This window comes from Trichechus manatus, unplaced genomic scaffold (assembly GCF_000243295.1).
Source record: "Trichechus manatus latirostris isolate Lorelei unplaced genomic scaffold, TriManLat1.0 scaffold00048, whole genome shotgun sequence".
NCBI classification, from domain to species: Eukaryota; Metazoa; Chordata; class Mammalia; order Sirenia; family Trichechidae; genus Trichechus; species Trichechus manatus.
In genome coordinates, this window is record NW_004443984.1 from 1,799,500 (window position 1) to 1,818,259 (window position 18,760).

The 18,760-nt window shown below is 38.1% G+C and overlaps 1 protein-coding gene across 5 annotated transcripts in view; it reads left to right on the top strand.

Moving 5' to 3' along the window:
* Positions 1–18,760, top strand: part of EYA3 (EYA transcriptional coactivator and phosphatase 3) — a 239,462-nt gene that overhangs the window by 125,668 nt on the left and 95,034 nt on the right. The window contains exon 1 of one of the 5 annotated variants that reach the window (XM_023732059.1): positions 11,413–11,633. The exons of the other annotated variants lie outside the window; for them this stretch is intronic. The gene's annotated coding sequence lies outside the window, so the exon portion shown is untranslated. Of the gene's footprint in view, positions 1–11,412; positions 11,634–18,760 lie in introns of those variants that run through there. 5 annotated transcript variants of the gene reach the window in all.

Consider the following 18,760-nt stretch of genomic DNA (forward strand, 5'->3'; position numbering starts at 1 on the left):
CCCAGAACTAAAACAATTTCCGAGGCCAACTCTTCAGACAGGGATTGGACTGGACTGTGGGACATGGAGTGATGCTTGTGAAGAATGTGCCTCTTAGAAAAGTAGATATGAGAAGCCAAAGGGCGGCTTCTGTCTGGAGGTGAGAGGGGAAGGCAGAGAGAGTTAGGAGCTGGTTGAATGTTCATGGGGAATCAGGGGTGGAGGGGAGGAGTGTGCTGTCGCAGAATGGGGTGAGCGATTGGGGTCTCATAACAATGTATGTTATAAAAAAAAAATCTGTATGGGAGACTAACTTGAAATGTAAACTTTATTATATCAATAAAAAAAATAATGTAGAAGGTACTGAATTTAGGAAAATTGGTAGTTTGTTGCTATCAGCACTGTTACTATGAGAATAAATTAGAATCGTTATCTCTTAGGTGGAATTGAACTTTATTCTTTAGTTTCCATAGTACTTGAAAAAGATTTAGGTCAGATTTGCCTGTTGCTCTCCCTCCTCCTTTTTTCAAAATAAGAGGAAATTTTGACTTAGCACCATGATGTTAATTTTCCCTATTAGATCGATGGTTTTAGTATGATAATCTCTTTGTCAAGAGGATAATTTAAAAATGTGTATGATTTTTTTTTTTCCTTAGAATACTTCAGAAATTAGGGCACATTTTAGGATAAAAAACAGTACATAAATGTTTTATAAAAACGTTCCCAAGTAATCAATGTTATCATTTCACTGACTATTTCTCTCTTCAATATGTCATATTTAGGAAACAACATCTGTGATGATAATCTAAAGTAAAGCAGAGTTTTTCAGACCTGCTTTTCTCTTTCCTTGGTTCTTACATTGCTATAGATTAGAAAGCAGTGATTTTAGATAACACTGATGAGTAAGTGTTCTTGAGAGTGAGAACCCAAGCTTTTGCATAGAGAATAGGCTATCTTTCATGGTAACCAAAACCAAACCCGTTGTGGTCAAGTCAGTTCTGACTCATAGGTACCATATCATGCTGGTGAGGTGTTTAATAGCTAGATGAACTGAAAATCTTTAGTTTATCTCATGTCTATATACCTTCAGTTTTTATATATTTATTTAGTCTCAGTGCCTCACATTCTATGAAATTGTTTATTTGGAATAACTATGTTAAACCATTGATTCTCTCTTAAGACTTTCTTTTTCCTTTTTTGTTCCCTTCCAGAGGCTTGCCTTTAAAAAACTGTAGTTTAGAAAACCACCAAAACACAGGTTGTTTTGCATGTAGTTTGAAGTGGCTATTTTCCTCCTGTTTGACTAGCTGGTTGTCTTTTAAGTGGCTTTCAAGCCTTTTTGACCATGATTCACAATAAGGTATACATTTAACATTGTTACCCAGTACTCACACACATATATGTACATACTAATAATTAATATTGAAACAGACATTTTGGGAAACAGTATTTACCTTTATATATTGATATTCTAATGTTTTCTATTTTGTTTTATTGTATTTCATTTAAAACAAACTGCTGGTTTCTTTCACTAAGTTGATGTGTTGTATCTGCAGGTTGAAAAATTCTAGTGACTGCTAGATTTTTTTTCCAGTATTGTCTTTTTCTAATGAAAAATGTTTGAGTTTTTCTAACGGAAAGTTTTTTCTCTAAAAACAGTATCTTGGTTCTGTTAAGCTTCTAACCTAAATAATGGTGCAGAACAGTTGGGAGAGGAGAGCCCTATTGCCCTGATTGCAGTTGCTGTCTTCTCTTCTTTCTCATGTCTAGGCACAATGGTGATGAAGTCGAAAAATACTGGATCATATTCAGAGCTTCTACCATTAGAATCCTTTGCTAGTTTCCTTCTAATAGTCAAAGTTTAGGTGGACTCAGTTGCTTTTCACAAGCTTTGCTTCTGCTCTTGGCATCTAGTCAAAAGGTTACAAAGCTACTTTATTCTACTTTCTTCTGGCCCCAATCCAGTCTTTGTAAACCAAGAAAAGAGAAGTGAGGAATAAAGCAGTTTGCTCATATGTATATGGTCAGGTGAAAGTAACACTATCGAGGGAGGAGTCATTAGGTTTAGTGATGGTGAACTGCATTTATATTATTCTGATTCATTTCATGTAATCACAGAGGGGGAAAAGTGGAAGAGATCTCAACAGCTCCTAGCCTGTCATAAGAGTGAGATAGAGTCAGCAGTCGTATTCTTAACTATTATTATTTTTACCACCACCACCCCTCAACACTTAAGCACTTATTATGTGCCAGGCACTATCTAAAATACTTCACTTGTATTAACTCATACTCACTTGAGAGGCCTGAGAGAAGCATGTGAATGAGAAAGGATAAAGAAGAAAATTTCCCTTCTTCTTAGTCTCTTCTCATTGCCCGGCTTGTGAATTCTGGCTGTTAGTGACTATAGCATGGCATGCTGTACGTTTTTAGCTTGGTCAGCCTTTTTTTTTTTTTCCCTAAATTTTATTTATTTTTTTGTTGTTGTCGAGAATATACACAGCAAAACATACACCAATTCAACAGTTTCTGCATGTACAATTTAGTGACATTGATTACATTCTTGGTCAGCTTTTGAAGTTACCAATCCTGGATATGGTATTTCATTATGAAGGACATAGCTGTGGCTTAAGAGCTCAGGCTTTGAAGCTAGCTAGACTTACTTACTCGGTGTATAACCCGGGGCAAGTTACTCTGTGTGCCTTCATTTTGACATCTGTAAAATGGTGATGGAGCTCTTGTGGCGTAGTGGTTAATAGCTCGGCTGCTAACCAAAGTGTCAGCAGTTCAAATCTACCAGCTGCTCCTTGGAAACCCTATGGGGCAGTTCTGCTCTGTCCTGTAGGGTCACTATGAATCATCGGAATCGATTCGAAGGCAGTGGGTGTGGTTTTTTTTTAAATGGTGATGATGATAAGTAGTCTCTTTCTTATTGAGAGGCTTAAGTGAGTTAACATATGCCTGTAAAGTACTTAGAACAGTGCCTGACCAGTAGAAAGCATTCCATAAATGTTAGCTATTAATAGTATCAACTCACAGTTGTGACTCACATTTGTGACATGATGAGTTCTGCATATTTGCCGAGTAACAGGACTTGATTGGCGTTCAGTGTTTCATTGCCCAAGAACTTGAAAACATCTTTCCTTTAGGACTTGTAGGAAAATTCTTATGTAGAATATTTGGAATCAAAGCCAAGTAACGAAGGCTATCTGGGCTACAGACTCAACTTTTTAAGTTATTATTATAACATCACAGTTATAATAATAGTTATTTTATCCTTGTTATTTGGACCTTAGCTTTAATAGTTTTAATATTTTGCCCTTTAAGAAACCAAGAGGAACTAATTAGTGAATTGACTCACCCAAGATCTATTTCTTTGCTGAGTTTATCTTATGTCTAAGATGTTTATTTATTTACTTATTTTTTCTTTAACGAACACTTATGTAACACTTACTAGATACCGGACACTAAGAGTTTGTAATTATTAAGTCAGTTAATCTTCATGACAAGCCTAGCACTATTCCGGAGCCCTGGTGGCGCAGTGGTTAAGAGCTCGGCTGCTAACCAAAAGGTTAGCAGTTCAAATCTACCAGCTGCTCCCTGGAAACCCTCTGGGGCAGTTCTACTCTGTCTTATAGGGTTCCTATGAGTTAGAACCGACTCTGTGGCACCTAACAACAGTAACAACATCATTATTCCCATTTTACAAATGAATAACTGAGATCCAGAAAAGTTAAATAACTTGTCTAAGATCTCACATAGCTTGTCAGTGTCAGAGCTGGGATTTGAACTTCAGCAGTCTGGCTCCAGAGGTTATGTCTCCAAAATACTTTGCTTGTCAAACTTGCCTCTTAACAGAGATGAATTATGTTTTAAAGGGTAAAATAATGAGTGTTAAAACTTGCATCACTGTTCTTCACTCTGTGCTGAAATGACAGCTCTGAAATTATGAGTGATTTTTTGTTTATCTGATAGGTTTTTGAAGGAGGAAATAAATTCAGAGAAATAAACATTAATAAAAGAATTGAACCTAGATCTTATAGTTCCTTCTGACAGCCGAAGGCATGTATTTGTTTCAAAAGACTACTTCTGTTAGTATTGTAAATTTTATCTGAATACTGGAGAGCTGTTCTATATGTAGAATTTTGACTTTAGAAGGTAGATGAAACAGGACGATAATTTTTCTATATAACTGGAAGCCACACACTTATAGAATATTTATGTTGGAGTATGCCATGTGTCAGGCCACAGCACCTACAGAAAAAAATTGTGGTTCTCTTAGAAATGTTAACCTCATAGATGAAAGGAGGAGGAAAACAAAGTTTTGGAGACTGGAAGTTCTTTGGAGTCTGAATCCCCAAACATTAGAGAAATTCTTATGTTTTGTGACTGTCAGGTTGATGAAAACTGAACAGAAATCCAAGGAGGGTTGGAAGGAATGTAGTAGAAGAACTGTTGGACTGTTATTAAGCTCATCTTGACATAGCTAAACAGATTAACCCATTCTTTCTTAATAGTTTTTACCGTGGTTTTGGAATTTTTCCTTTGGAACATATCTCTCTGTTATATTATTAATTTTTACTACAGGTTGATTTATAGACAACTTCAAAGGATAATTTTCCAAGAAGTAGAATTAGAAATTATAAAAATAATTCTTGTATCTTTTTCTGATAAAATACTTTTCCTATTAAGAATTTGGTACAGTCTAAATAACATTTTAAAAAATACTTTCTCAGTAAATTCAGATAGTATTTTGTTAAGTGTAATTTACTATAAATATGTATACAGCCGATAATACCATATGTTAGTCAGTCAAGCCTCTCAGCTTCCTAGCCCTTGTTCTCGATTTTGAGCATCTCTGGTAAAGCTCAGAGAAATGCTTCTCAAAAACACTGAACGATCTGCCTGGGGAGGGCATGTATTTCCTTACGGTCTATTCTTCACATAGCATTTAAAACCAAAAAAACCAAATCCGTTGCAGTTGTGAGTCGATTCCAACTCATAGCAACCCTATAGGACCGAGTAGAACTGCCCCATAGCGTTTCCAGGGAGCGGCTGGGGGATTTGAACTGCTAACCTTTTGGTTAGCAGCTGAGCTCTTAACCACTGCGCCATATGTAAATCATGTCATTCTCTTGCTTGAAGCACCCACTGCCTTCCCAAACTTCTTATTATGTGTTATGAGGCTATGTGTGATCTGGCCCTTGTCTGCTTCTCAGGCCTGATTTCCTACCATCCATTCACTTGCTAACTTTGCTTCAACAGCACTGGCTTTCCTGTTCTCAAACCTGCCAAGATGTTACACTTTTCAGTTTCTTTACGCTTATTGTCCCTTCCTGGAAAGCTCTCCCTCACATCTTCTTACAGCTGTCTCCTTTTTATTATTTAGATCTCTGCTGAAATGTTACTATCTCAGAAATTATCAACCTATCTGAAACAGCTCCCGTGTAATCACTTTCTATTCTTTACTTTGTTTTATTTTCCGTTATACTTACTGCTTTGTGAAATTACAATGCCTTATTTATTTATCTCTCCATTAGAATATAAGTTCCTTCAGGCCAAAAAATTTGTGTTGCTCATCACTGAATCCCCAGTATCTGGGCTAGTGCCTGGCACATAGTAGACACTCAGTAAATATTTTTTAAATGAATTAATGAGTTTTGAGGCTTGAGAAAGAAGCAAGAACAGCCTGAAGCAACCATAGACCTCTAATAAAAGCAGAGGAAGCCATCTAAGGTGCATCTCTTGGTCCTATCCTGTCCAGAGCAAAGGAGAATGAAGAAAACCAAAGACACAAGCAAAATATTAGTCCAAAGGACTAATGGACCACATGAACCACAGCCCCCACCAGCCTGAGCCCAGAAGAACTGGATAGTGCCTGGCTACCACCACCGACCACTCTGACAGGAGTCACAATAGAGGGTCCTGGATAGAGTGGGAAAAAAAGATAGAACAAAATTCAAATTCACAAAAAAGACCAGACTTACTGGTCTAACAGAGACTGGAGGAACCCCTGAGACTAAGGCCCCAGACGTCTAACTCAGAACTGAAGCTGCTCCTGAAGTACACCTTTTAGCCAAAGATTTGACAGTAACACACATGAGGAATGTACTTCTTAGATCAACCAAGTATACCAGATCAAATGGGCAACACCTGTCCAAAAGTAAAGACAAGAACGCAGGAAGGGACAGGAAAACTGGATGAATGGAAACAGGGAACCCGGGGTAGAAAGGGGGAGAGTGCTGACACATTGCAGGGGTTGCAACCAATGTCATGAAACAATTTGTGTATAAATTTTTGAAACTAATTTACTCTGTAAACTTTCACCTAAAGCACAACTAAAAAAAAAAAAAAGAAGAAAACGGCAAAGTGATCCGCTAACTCCAGTGTTTTCCTCAAGTTAAAGCTATGCTAGTTACTCTCTAAAGTAAGAGTCCTAGGTTAGAGAATAGCTATATCCCAGGTAATTTATGTGATGTTTAGAAGAGACAGAGATTCATATCTAGAAAGGAAGTTACCTGAAGACACTGCCTAACTTCACTCCTCTTCCACAGTCACTAGAAGTAAGTATATATAACTAGAACCTGCATATACCAACAGATGAACAAAGCTTCTCATCCACTGTGAGAAAAAACTATGAACTGATAACCAAGATTATCAGTCACTTAAGGAAAATCAATTCTGTGAAGAGAGGCACCAAATGAAACCAACACTAAAGAAAATCATGAATAGTGTAAACTGAAGGTTTTAAAGATAAGCATTATTGGTAATTCAGAGGAAATAAATTATGAGTATTAAAATTTTAAAAATCAAAAGATGTTCTGAATAGCAGATAGCTAATTAATAAATATGATTGAACTGAAAGAGACAAAATTCAATACAGAGGATTTCAGCAAAAATGGCAAAGTAAGGACTCTCAAAATCTCTCCTCTGTAAAAGCAATGAGAACATTGGCAAAAATTTCAGAATTAACTTTCAGAACTCTGGAAATTAACCAAAGACTTGCAGCAATCCAGGAGCATTTATTCAAGAAAAATGACTGAATCTTGGTAAGAACTGCAAATTTTGTGGTGTTTTAACTTGCCCTATTTTCATCTCTTCTCTCCCTCCCACCCCCAAGCTCCATAGTAGCCTTGAAAACCAATAGCCCTCAATCATGGTGAAGACCAGCATCCACTGGAAGGGGCAGAACAAGGTTGGAGCTGCTTCTTCAAAGGCCTATTCCTAGAGAATTGTCACATTTGATTTTCTGAAAGACCTCACTCACAAGGTTGTCTGTATTTTACCTGACTCACAGTTTGCAGGTGATAGCAGCCTTTTCCCCAGGAAGTGTTTGTAAAAACAATTAGAGGCAGTTGTCAAACATTTCAGCTGTGAATAACAGTTGAGGTAAACAGTAGGCTAACCAGAAAGTGAAGAGGACTTGAAGCACTTACTGATAAAAGTCAAAGACTACAGCTTTCAGTATGATTATACCTCAACATAAAGCAAAAATCCTCACAAGTGGGCCAATAAGCAACATGATAAACGGAGAAAAGATTGAAGTTGTCAAGGATTTCGTTTTACGTGGATCCACGGTCACCACCCATGGAAGCAGCAGTCAGAAAATCAAACGACGTATTGCATTGGGCAAGTCTGCTGCAAAAGGCTTCTTTAAAGGGTTAAAAGCAAAGATATCACTTTAAGGACTAAGGTGCGCCTGACCCAAGCCATGGTATTTTCAGTCTCCTCATATACATGTGAAAGCTGGACAGTGAGTAAGGAAGACAGAAGAAGAATTGATGCATTTGAATTATGGTATCGGTGAAGAATATTGGATATATCATGGACTGCCAGAAGAACAAACAAATCTGTCTTGGAAGAAGTACAGCCGCAATGCTCCTTAGAAGGGGGGATGACAAGACTTTGTCTCATGTAATTTGGACATTTTATCAGGAGGGACCAGTCCCTGCAGAGGGACATTATGCTTGGTAAAGTAGAGGGTCAGTGAAAGAGAGGAAACCCTCAACGAGATGGATTGACACAGTGGCTGCAATGATGGGCTCATCAAGCATAGAAACAATTGTGAGGATGGCGCAGGACTGGGCAGTGTTTTGTTCTGTTTTACGTAGGGTTGCTATAAGTCGGAACCAACTCAACAGCACCCAACAACAACAACCAAAAAGCTTAAAAGGAAATGCTGGGGAATGAGATGTCCATAAGGAGATTTGAAAAGCTTTAACACAATCCTGGGAATCTGTAAGTCCTCTCACATTCCCAGGGTTATGCACAGCTAAAGAGAGACCCAAGAAGGTACTGAATGCTTGCTTCTGACTGACCTGTGCAAGCAGAAAGTGAAAGCTAAGGCAGAGTTATAAACTGCTTGGCTGAGTGTTAAAGGTATACCCCAACATACACACAACCCTTGGCATAGACTGGGAAATTTGTTCATTTCAGCCATATAAGTAAATCTGTCCAATGATTAGCTGACCACTAAGTTGGTTAAGAGTTTGGCTGCTAACCATAAGGTTGGCAGTTTGAATCCACTAGCTGCTTCTTGGAAACCCGGTGGGATAGTTCTACTCTGTCCTGAGGGTTGTTATGAGTGGGAATCAACTCAGTGGCAGTGAGTTTGGTTTGGTTTGGTTTTAAGCTAACTGAGCGGTGACTTAAGTGGCCACACAAAATACAGACTTTACAGAAGTGGTTCAGAGAAGTAACTAAGCAAACAAAGAAACAAACAACAAGAATAAACAGTAACAGCAGTACACCCTGGGTGAGGAGAATCTGATTTCCAGAATTTGCCATATTATTTAAACTAGTTTTCAACAAAAAATTATGAGCACTCAGAGAAACAAGAAATGATAGTGCATACACAGGGAAAAAAGCAGTCCACAGAGACTGTCTCTGAAGAAGCCCAGATGTTGGATTCACTTGACAAAGACTTTAAATCAGCTATTTAAAATATGTTCAAAGAATGAAAGGAAACCATATCTAAAGAACTAAAGAAAAGTATGAGAACAATATCTCACCAAATAGAAAATAGTAATAGGTAAAAATTACAAAAGAGAACCAAACAAATTCTGGAATTAAAAATACAACAACGGAACTGAAAAATTCACCAGATGGGCTCAACCATAAATTTGATCAGTTGGAAGAAAGAATCAGCCAACTTCAAGATAAGTCCATTAATCTACACATTCAAGAAACTCAGTAAACTCCAGGTAGGATAAATGCAGAGATCTGCACCTAGACACATTATAATCAAACTGTTCAAAGACAAAGAGGGTATCTTGAAAGCAGCAAGAGAGCAGCGGCTCACCACTTTCAAAACAGTCTCAATAAGATTAACAGCAGCTTCTCATCAGAAACCGTGGTGGCCAGAAGACAGTGGAATGGCATTCAAAGCACTAAAAGAAAATTTAATGCAAAAGGACAAAAGTACAGAGTATGAGAGAAGAGCTGAGACTTGGAAGAAATTCTTTCAGAAAATACAAATGGAATTTAAGAAAGTGTGGTATATTCCCTTCTTCCAGGTCTCTGCCCAAGTGTCACCTGTCACCAGTGTCATCAGAGAAGAATTTCTTGTCTCCCATACCTAAAATTGTCTTCCTTTAACTCCCCCATCTTTCTCTATTTTCCTCTCCTATTTTTTTTTCTTACCACTGCTTGAATAATTGATATTTGCTTGTTATCTGTCTTTTCAACTTTGTCTTTTTTGTATAGTGCTCTACCTCCAATGAACAGTGCCTGGTACATAATGGCGCTTAAATATTTCTTTTAATAATGAATAAAACAAACAACTTTAGTCCTTTGCTGACTGAAAGATCGGTGGATCAAACCCAGCAGCCGATCCATGTGAGAAAAATGTGGCAGTCTGCTTCCATAAAAATTACAGTCTTTGAAACCATTTGGGGCACTTCTTCTCTGTCCTGTAGGGTCGCAATGAGTTGGAATTGACTCAGCAGCGATGGGTAGTATTTTTATGGAGTAGATCTCTGGAGAAAGAGAATATAAATGTATACTTTGTCAGCTCTCTTGAACCAAAATATTCTGATTCCTAATTTTGATCACCAGGAAGCTCATTGAAAGTAAACAGATTTGGATAACATTTGTTAAAGTATATGGTAGAGTTCAGTGTTCTACAGAAGAGGATGAAATTACACACACACACACACACACACACACACACACACGTAAAACCCTATGCAAATAAACTTCACAATCTGGATAAAAGTGATGATATTTTAGAAAAGTTATCAAATTTGGCCCCAGAAGACAGAAATTCAATAGACCAATAACAATGAAGGAAATTAATAAATTTATCAAAGGGCTGTCCCACAAAAAACTGTATACTCACATGTTTTCATAGGTATATTGTTTCAAATAACCAAACGTTATAGATTGAATTGTGTCACCCCAAAATTATAACTTCTATACCTGTGGTTATAATCCCATTTGGGAATAGGTTGTCTTATGTTAATGAGGCAGAATAAGTATAGGTGTGTCTTGAGTCAGTCTCTTACAAGATACAGAAGGAGCAGATTAAGGAAGCATAGATGGAGTTAGATGCCAAGCCACTTGGAGATCTCCAAGGAGGCAGGAAACAGAGGCTAAAGAGACAAGTCCTTCCCCCAAAGCTGACAGAGAAAACCTTCGCCTAGAGCCGGCACCCTGAGTTCAGACTTCTAGCCTCCTAAACTGTGAGAAAGTACATTTCTGTTTGTGAAAGCCATCCACCTGTGGTATTTTTGTTATAGAAGCATTAGGTAACTAAGACAGAATTTGGAATGAGAAGTGGGGGTGCTGCTGTAACAAATACCTACGATGTGGAAGTGGTTTTGGAATTGGGTAATGGATAGAAACTAGAAGAGTTTTAAGGTACCGAATAGTATAAACCTAGATTTCCTTAAAGAGACTGTTGGTAGAATTATGGATATCAAAGACAGTTCTGATGAGGGTTCAGAAGGAAGTGGAGAGTGTTATAGAGAAAGTCTGTTGTCTTAGAAAATACATATGGCATCAGCAGCAGAATATTGCTAGAAATGTGAATGTTAAATATGCTTCTGGTGAGGTTTTAAAGAGAAATGATGAACATGTGGTTGGACAATGGAGGAAGATGATGCCTTTTATACACTGGCAAAGAACTTACTTGAATTATATACAGATGTTTGGTGGTAGGTAGAACTTGTAAGTGGTGAACCTGGATATCTGGCTGATGAAATTTTTAAGCAAGATCTTAAAGGGGCCACTTGGTTTCTCCTTGGCGTTTATAGTAAAATGTGAGAGTACAGAGATGGGCTTAAAAATGAACTGTGCAAAATGAAAACAGAACTTAAAGATTTGGAAAATTCTGTTGTACAAACTAAGGACACATGCTCTAGAATTTTCACCAAGGATGTGGCTACCCAGTCTTTTGTTAAAGAGATTAAGCCTGTGACTGATGGATCTAACCAACTACCACAGCAGAAAACCCATCAGCTTAGACTGAAGGGGTCAGAGATAGGATGAAAGGAAAGAAAGCTGTCTGCCTCTTGCAATTCTACAGGCAGGAAACGGGTCAAAGGAGCTGCATCTCTTGTCCTCCAAGCAAAGAAAAGGTTCAACTCTGGAGCAGCTCGGAGATGAGCAGAACTGTTCTAAGGAGCACCGGAAGCAGGACTTTCTTGGTTTCAAAGGTGGGGCCACAGTCTGGATTTCAAAGGGTTGAGCCTTAGCCTCCTAGGTTTCAAAGTGTTGAATCTTCACCAGCTTGGTTCTGTAGTGTGGACTGCAGTTAAGGTCTGCCAGGGGAGTGGGTCCCCTGCCCAAAGCTGAGGGGGCAGGGCTGCCATGCCCAAAGGGCAGAAGAAGGGAGCCTGCCGGGGGTAAGTGGATGGGGTTCCCACTCAAAGGGACTAGGAGAATGGGGCCTCCCAAAGCCAAGGGAGCAGAGTTGCCATCCCAGTGCCTGGAAGGTAGAGCTGAAGCCCAGGGCTGAGGGACCTCCACCCAGAATCCAGAGGGCGTAGCCAACACCCAGAGTCTGAAGGGTGGGGCCATTGCTTAGATGGTCTCAGAGAAGAGAGGATTATTTTCAAGCCTTGAGAGCTAGTGTAGTGTATTCTGCTGATTTTTTTACTTGCTTGGTGCCTGTTATCCCTTCTTTCCCTCCAGTTTCTCCAATTTGTAATGGAAATGTCTACCTTGTGCCTGTTCCACCATGGTACTTTGGAAACAGATAACTTGTAGTCTAGAGTCACAGGTTTACAGATGAAGAAGAGTTTTGCCCAAGGATGGAATATGCCTAAAGTCTCACCCATATTTGATTTAGATGATTAAGAATATGAGATTTTGGACTCAGTTGATTTAAGACTTTTGGGATGATGTCATGGGGTCAGTGTGTTTTGCATGTGGCAGGGACATGAATTTTGAGGGGCCAGAGGGTGGACTGTTATGGATTAAACTGTGCCCCCACCCCAAAATTGTGGTAAATCCTACCTGTGTTCCTGTGGTTATAGTCCCATTTGGGAATGTGTTGTCTTTGTTAATGAGGCAGGATTAGAGTAGGGTGTGTCTTGAGTCAGTCTCTTGCAGTTTGTAAAAGGAGTAGATTAAAGAAGCAGAGATGGAGGAAGATAGATTCTAAGCCACACGGAGATCTCCCAGGAACCAAGAAACAGAGGTTAAAGAAACAAGGACTTTCCCCCAGGGCTGACAAAGAGAGAAAGGCTTCCCCTAGGTCAACACCCTGAATTCAGACTTCTAGCCTCCTAAACTGTGAGAAAATAAGTGTCTGTTTGTTAAAGCCATCCACTTGTGGTATTTCTGTTATAGCAGCATTAGCTAACTAAGACACCAAGGAACAGATAATTCTATGTGTTCCAGAGCATGGATAAAGATGGAAAGCTTTATATTGTTTTCATAAAGTCTGTGAGACGTTTTCATGAAGCCTGTGAAGTGTTGACTTCAAAGCCTCACAGACAGCACAAAATAGGAAACTGTGGTCCCATCTTAAAAATATAAATATTAAAATTTTAAATCAATATTAGAAAATAGAATTCAATAGTACATTAAAAATAGTATTCTATAGCCCAAGAGTTTCAGCTCTGAAATAAATATATATATAGTTCAATATTAGAAAAATCTATTAGTATGCCATATTGATAGATCAGAGAAAAACCATATGGTCATCTCTTTGGATGGGAAAAAAGCATTTGGCCAAATTAATATCTATTCCTGATGAACATTCTCTATATAATTCAAATTGATTAATTATTATTTAACATGATTAGGGAAAAAATATTTCAAACCAAAGCCAGTATCATGTTTAGTGGTAGTATGCTGAAAGTATTCTCGTTAATGTGAAGAACGAGAAAAGGATGCCCATCAGTTAACATTATCACTTAACTTTATATATTACTTAACTTTATAATGGAGGTATAAGCTAGTATCATTAGCCAAGAGGAAGAAATAAGAGGTTAGTATTGGGAAAGAGGAACCCTGATGGCATAGTGGTTAAGAGCTTGGCTGCTAACCAAAAGGTTAGTAGTTCAAATCCACCAGCTGCCCCTTGGAAACTGTATAGGGTAGTTCTGCTCTGTTCTATAGGATCACTATGAGTCAGAGTCGACTCAGTGCCAGTGGGTTTGGTTTAGTTTTTGGTATTGGAAGAAGGAGGCAGACTATTTTTATACAGCAGATAATCCTATATACCCAAAATTCAAGAATCAGCCATCTTACAGTTTTCATTATTAGAAACAGTAAGAGACTTTGATAATACAGCACTTAAAAAATTAACGTACTAATATCAGTAGCTTTCCTATATATAAAAAGTAGTTTCTTTAGAAAATATAATGAAAAAATAAAATACTAACATAAAAAATAAATGAGAAGAATCTACTAAGGGACATTTTAAAAAAAGATTTGAATAACTGGAAATACATACTGTGCTATTAGATAGGAGAACTAGCATTGTAAACTTATTGTTTTCCCTAAATTATTTATGTATTTAATGTAATTTCGATTAAAATATCATTAGTTTGTTGTTGTTTGTTTAACTTGGCAGCATTACTCTGCAGTTCATGTGGAAAAAGCTTAAAGTCTGAAAAAGGAGAACGATGGAGAGACACTAGCCTTTCCAAATATTAATACATGTGAAATTACAAAGAAAAAAAAAAGCACAACACATTAGGAGATTACAATAATTCAAAATTTGATTCTGAAGAAGTACCAGATAGACCAGTCAAACTGAACAGAGTCTGGAAATTGCATGTGCATGGGAATTTTAGTGGTTATAAAATTAGCATTTCAAAACATTAGCAAAGAAAAGCAAGATTTAGTAAGTGGTGTTGGGACAACTGGCTAAGCACTTGGTAGATCAAACAGAAATAATAACACCTAACATTTAACAGTTACGCACCAGGGCCTGTTAACAACTTTGTGACATAGATACTATTATTGTCCACATTTTACAGATGCAATTAACCTATAGAGTCACACAGCTGTTAACTGGATAAAGGTAGGATTTGAATCTAGGCAGTGTGGTTTCATGGTCTGTTCTCTTAATCACTATGCTATTATTGCCTTTCTAAACACACATTTGTATGTAAATAATAAAGCCATAAAACTTATAGAAGAAAAGATGAATGAAATGGTGTGTAAATTAGAAATGGGAAAGGCCTAAATAGGGCCCCAAATCTAGAAGCCACAAAGGAAAAAGATTGACAAAAATGATTTCCTAAAAATTAAAACTTTTATTTGGCAAAAATGTCATAAAGTCTAAAGACAAATAATAAAGTAAGAGAAAATATATAAGTGAAGAGGCTAATTTCCATAATTTACAATGAGCTCATATTACAAAAATAACAACCTCAAATAAATTGGGCAGAAGACATGAGTAGGCAGTTGACAGAAAAGATGTCAAACATCTGAAAAAACTTATTTTTATTTATAATTAAAGATGCAAATCATGCAGTTTGAGATAATGTTTTACTTACTAGGCAAAATTTTTAGAAGATTGATGGTGCTTGGTGCTGGTTAAGGCACAGAGAAGTGGGCATTAATTGATGCAGTCTTTTTGGCAGATGTATCAGTCAGGGCTCATCAGAGAAGCAGAACCACTAGGAGGAAAAAAATGTGTGTATATGTGAAATATGGCTGCAAGACCTAAAGAACTCTTACCTATGTAGGTGAAGGAAGCAATTTTCAGATACCCCAGAGGGAATATAGTACAGAGAGGGCACTCAGCATTGTCAGATGTTGCAGAATATTCAAATAAGATGTGGACCAATTGTGACTCCTGTAGAAATTTTTTTACGGTGGTATAGAAACCAGAATGCAAATTACAGGATAGAGGGGATTCTGCGAGGAATCAGAGGCAGTAAATTTTTATTTTTTATTGTACTTTAGATGAAGGTTTACAGAGCAAACTAGTTTCTCATTAAACAATTAATACACATATTGTTTTGTGATGTTGGTTGCCAACCCCACGACCTGTCAACACTCTCCCCTTCTCGACATTGGGTTCCCCATTGCCAGCTTTCCTGTCCTCTCCTGCCTTCTTGTCCTTGCCCCTGGCCTCCTGTGCCCATTTAGTCTTATTTTGTTTTATGTGCCTATCTAATCGTTGATTGAAGGGTGAACCTCAGGAGTGATTTCATTACTGGGCTATAAGGGTGTCCGTGGGCCATACTCTCAGGATTTCTTCAGTCTCTGTCACACCAGTAAGTCTGGTCTTCTGTTTGTTTTTGTGAGTTAGAATTTAGTTTACATTTTTCTCCAGCTCTACCTGGGTCCCTCTATTTTGATCCATGTCAGAGCAGTCGGTGGTGGTCGCCAGGCACCATCTAGTTGTGCTGGACTCAGTCTGGTGGAGGCTGTGGTAGTTGTGGTCCGTTAGTCCTTTGGACTAATCTTTCCCTTAAGTCTTTGGTTTTCTTCATTCTCCCTTGCTTCAGATGGGGTGGGACCAGTGGAGTATGTTAGATGGCTGCTCACAAGCTTTTAAGACCCCAGGTGCTACTCACCAAAGTAGAATGTAGAACATTTTCTTTATAAACTATGTTATGCCAGTTGAGCTAGATGTTCCTGAGACCGTGGTTCCCACAGCCCTCATCCCAGTAATTTGGTCCCTCAGGGAGCTTGGATGTGTCTATGGAGCTTCCGTGACCTTGCCTTAGACAAGTTGTGCTGCCTTCCCCAGTATTGTGTACTGTCTTACTCTTCACCAGAATTACCACTTAGCTATTGTCTATTTACTGTTTTTCCCTCCTACCTCTCCCCTCCCTCATAACCATCAAAGATAGTTTCTTTTTTTGTGTAAACCTTATCATGAGTTTTTGTAGTAGTGGTCTCATAAAGTATTTGTCCTTTTGTGATTGACTTATTTCACTCAGCATAATACCTTCCAGAGTCATCCATGTTGTGAGATGTTTCACAGATTCATCATTGTTCTTTATTGTTGCTTAGTATTCCATTGTGTGTATGTACCATAGTTTGTTTATCCATTGTGTTGATGGGCACCTAGGTTGTTTCCATCTTTTTGCTGTTGTGAACAGTGCTGCAGTGAACATGGGTGTGCATATCTCTATTTGTGTGATGGCTCTTATTTCTTTAGGATATATTCCTAGGAGTGGGATTGCTGGATCACGTGGCATTTCTATTTCTAGCTTTTTAAGTGAGAGGCAGTAAATATTTAAATAGTGGAGATTGGCTGTGACTTGCTATGTGGGGGACTTTTAAAAAATACAGGTTTTAGGCCTCATTTTACTGCAGGAGTGGGACACAGGAATCTTGATGTTTCTATTGTACTGTTAGGTTAGGGAATAACTAGTGTAGACTGCTCTTGAAAAGGAAATGAAGGGAAAAAAGAGAATAGTAATTTGAGGTAGAATTAAAGGAAAATTATTTGTTTTGTTTTATAACAACAGACTTGAACCATTTTTTAGTAGGCCTTAGGTTTCAATGATGACAGGGATATATATACATATATATGTAAGTATTTATGTATAATTTATTTATTGTTTCTTTTGGTTTTAACCCACCTTATTTTGAAAGAATTTAAATGTTTTGCACATCACTGACTTCTTTAACATACATTTTCTAATTTGAATTTTATAACCATTTTATGAGGGGTAGATTAAGTAGTGATCTGCAGTGTTCTTATAATAAGGAAGTACTGTAATATGCTGAATAACAATTTTATAATGCATTATGAAGTAGCACTTCTTGTTATTAGTTTCCATTGTTGTCGTCAGCTCGATTCCAACTCATGGTGACCCCATGTATGCAGAGTAGAATTGCTCCATAGGGTTTTCAAGGCTGTGACCTCTTGGAGGCAAATTGCTAGGCCTTTCTTCCGAGGCACCTCTGGCTGTATTCCAGCTGCCAGCCTTTCAGCTAGTAGTCAGGCAGTTAGCCGTTTGCACCACTGAGGGCCGTTGAAGTAACACTACAGTGGTTTAATAACTGTTCTCATGGTTGGGTAATCAAGAACTAATGGTCATATCACAGAAGTTTTACTGGCCATAGGCCTAACAAAGTAACATTTCCCAGACCAAGGAGGGTTGCCCTGGAAGCACTTGGACAGATTATATATTTATTTTGATGATGCTGTCACTGTTTAAAATTTTGAACCATCTTTTTAACTGTTTGAACTGGTTTACAAATCACAGGAGAAAATTGATCTTGTTGCTTTATGATCATTTCGTTTTTGACCAAAAATATTACCCATATTTACCTGTCACCTATCAAGTTTAGACTGAGCTCTGCATAATTTTTGTGGCTTCAGAAATTCATTTTTAAAGGAGAAAATTTTCTGAGGATTAAAGATATTCAGCAAGGCTATGTCAGAGACTCAGAAGGAAAGTCCATAATAAGAATTACAGGAATTTAGAATAGTGATAACTGAGTTAAAGTAAGTGACTAGCTTCCCAAGATCACTACCTTGAAGTAGGTTGTTCTGTTGTTAGTTGTCATCAGCTCCATGTGTTATAGGGTAGAACTGCTCTGTAGGGTTTTCTTGGCTGTAATCTGAACGGAAGTAGATCACCAGGACTTTTCTTCCGTGGTACTGCTGGGTGGATTCAAACAGTCAACCTTCGGGTTAGTAGTCAAGTGCAAACTGTTTGTGCCACCTAGGGACCTAGGTTGTTGCAACTTAGAGCAACCCTATGTGACAGAGTAGAACTACCCTATAGGGTTTCCTAGGCTGTAATCTTTTCGGGAGCAGATTGCCAGGTCTTTTCTCCCACAGAGCTGTTGGTGGGTTTGAATTGCCGACTTTTTGGTTAGCAGCCAAGCGCTTAACCATTGCACCACCTGGGCTCCCATGTTGTTCTGTAGGTGAGTATGTACGTTGTTACGTTTATATTGTTTGGTTAAAGTATAATTTACATACAGTAAAATTCACTCTTTTGGTGTATTTCTATGAGTTTTGACAAATGGATATAGTTGTGTAACCACCACCAAAATCAAGATATGGAACACTTCCATCATCCCCCAGAATTCTCTTGTTCCCCTTAGTAGTCCTTCCTTACCTCTCACCCTAGCCCTGGTAACCGCTGATCTGTTTTTTGTCTGTACAGTTTTGCCTTTTTTAGAAAGTCATATAAATGGAATAATAAAGTACATAACCTTTTTAATCTGGCTTCTTTCACTTAGTATAATATAAGGTGGGCAGACTTTGTCTGTAAAGGTCCATATCTGCAAGTATTTTAGCCTTTGCAGGCCATATAATCTCTGTTGAAACTACTGACCTCTGCCATTGCAGCGTGAAAACTGCCATAGACAATACGTCAACAAATGAGCGTGGCTGTGCTCCAAT